Source organism: Vulpes lagopus, chromosome 6 (assembly GCF_018345385.1).
Source record: "Vulpes lagopus strain Blue_001 chromosome 6, ASM1834538v1, whole genome shotgun sequence".
NCBI classification, from domain to species: Eukaryota; Metazoa; Chordata; class Mammalia; order Carnivora; family Canidae; genus Vulpes; species Vulpes lagopus.
In genome coordinates this window covers 2,714,848-2,717,461 of record NC_054829.1, presented here as the reverse complement: position 1 = coordinate 2,717,461, position 2,614 = coordinate 2,714,848, and positions in this window count along the sequence as shown.

Here is a 2,614-nt window from a genome sequence, read left to right as displayed (position 1 = left end):
TGCTCTGGGGCCCCCTTCCAGTGGGCATGTGCTCTGTATGTCCGCGAGAGGCCTCCTGTCTGCTGCTTGAATGTCCTGGGCATGCAGAGAGGGACTCACAAGTCGGGTCCAGGTTCCCAGAGGTGAGGCTTCAGAGGAAGTGGTGGATGGGACATAGGAGAACGCCTCAGAAGCTCACCTCCCTCCCGGAAAGCAGGAGAATTTGGGGAGCCAGTGGGCATTAGACCCCCTGCCAGAGTCCTCCACGTAAGGAGGATGTCCTAAGGCTGGAGAGGGGCAGTCTCTCCTGTTCCTCAGGACATTCTGGGGCTGTAGAAACCCTGGAGGCTGCCCAGGGCCTGTCCTGCCCTCCTCCTGTGTCCTCAGGCCACGGGGGAGGATAGAGAGGGAGAGAGCAGGGTCCCATGAGGCTGGCCAGGCCACTGCAGGGACAGGCTCTCGGCTCCAACCAGCCACGGCCTGTTTGGGCTTTCTGTGCACCGTGCAAGGAGCTGTCAGGTGGGTGGCAACAATGATCTGGAGCCTAGGGTCCCTGACAGAAGGGGTGCCTGCCCATTTCTTAGCCCTCTGCCCCAAACAGACTTTATGACAGCAACAAAGAATACAAGTGCTGCCTGGGGTCTGCTCAGAAGGCCTTCAGGCAAGGCAGGGAAGGGTTGCTTGTTTGGCCAGCGCTGCCAAACCTGGGCAGAGAGAGGCGGGTGGCGTTGTGGGGGCCAGAGTCGGCCGAGGACCAGGGTGCTCCAGCTCTGGCAGCCGGCCCGCCCTCTGTCAAGATGCTGGAGGAGGGGGGGAGGGGAGGAGACCACACAGGACTGTGGGCAGGTCGTGCTGGCTCTCCCCTCCTTCCTCTCCCGGCGCCTTTACTGTCCAGCCAGGGTCTGGCGCAGAGGGAGTGCCCTCACTGACGGCCAGAAGGCAGGGACCGTGCTTCCACCTACGGGCAGCTTTGCTGGTGTGAGGAGCTTCTTGTCTGCCCGGCTGTGTGCCCCGGCCCAGCACAGGAAGGCCAGTGTTTGTGATGCCCACAGGGGGTGCTGAATGGATGGGGACACTGGAGGGAGGGCAGTCCAGAGGCCAAAACTGGGCCGTGGTCACACTCTCAAAACCCTAAATTACCCTTGCAAGTCAGCTTCTTGGGGGGGGAGGGGTGGAATCCTCCTGACCCCAAGTCTGTACCTTCTGGTGATGTGTGTGCTCAGGCTCAGCTGCCCACGTGCATCCACCTGCACCCAATTCCCAGGGCGCCAGGTGCCGTGGTGCTCTGACCCCAGGCCCAGGAACCAGCTGCTTGCACTTACAATTAAAAAGGAAGTCAGACACAAAACCCCTGTGCCCTTCAGGCCATGCCAGGAATAGTCACGAGGTGTGATATTTTGAAAACATGAGGTCGATGTCAAAGAGTGTGGCTCAGCCCTCCACCCAGACCTCTGGCGCCCTGGCTGCCGTATTTTGGTGCCTGAACCTTTTTAGCCTGCAGTACATGCCACTTCCAAGGAGGTTTGGACTGAAAAACCATCAGGCAGCAGCCTATTCTTATCAGCTGTGCAGGGGCACAGGGTGTGCCTGGGGGGCCCAGGGCGGGGGCTGGTCTTTGCTCCCGCTGCGCCATGCGACTGAACCGCTCACGCCCAGACTCGCCCCTGTGTATGGCCCAGTTCTCATCCACCTTCTCCGATGCCCTGGAAACATCTGCCACAGCGTATGGATTCTCTGTTGACCCCGAGCGGGGTGTCAGGCCCCGCTGCCCATGCTCTGGGTACCCCCATGCCTGTCACCCTGGGAAGTCAGACTCATGGTGCCTGGAGTGCAGGTGAGGAGACTGCACCCTGAGAGTTAAGGGGGTTACAGAACTGATGTAGGGACCAGTACCCCTGCCCTGGCTCTGAAGTCCAGGGTACTGCTTTGGGGCTTCAGGGACGGTGGCTGGCCCTCAAAATGGTGGGGCCTGTCTCTTCATTATACTGGGCCTGTTTCCCAGCCCCGAGCAGGACAGGGTTCCTCGAGGAAGAGCCAGATGACCCTTCCCCATTCCCCCTGCAGCTCAAGGATCTAGGGTCCCACAGCCTGGCTCATCCCCCAGTGAGGTAGAGGCTCCCCATGCCTGCAGGCTGGGGTCTGGCTGCCTATTCCTGTCCCACCACCTGCCTGGTGGCCAGGCGGGGTGGGTTCCAGGGGCAAGACCCCAGCTATTTCTAGTGCCTTCTGCTCCAAAGCTGCTGTAAACACCGTGTCCCAGCCTTTCTCAGCCTAGAGACCTTCCCTCCCTATTGGCATGGCCAGGACTGCGGCTGTCACATGTCCCAGCAAGACCTGGAGGAGAATCTGTGACATTTCCTGCAGGCTGTCCTCCTCCTGCTGCAGAAATCCGCGCTGTGTCCCCAGCTCCCTGACAAAGCGAGTCCTCCCCAGAGCTGGGTGTCTGGACCAGGCCACACTCAGGGGCTGCAGTGCGACAAGGCCCAACCCCAGGCCCTGTGCATCCCCAGGCTGCCACCACTACCACCGGCAGCACTCCACACAGTGCCTAGCTGCAAGTGCTGGCTCGGCGCTTGGTAACCCCTATTTTGCATATGTACCTTAATGCATTAGCATTTCAGGATTTATCTAGACA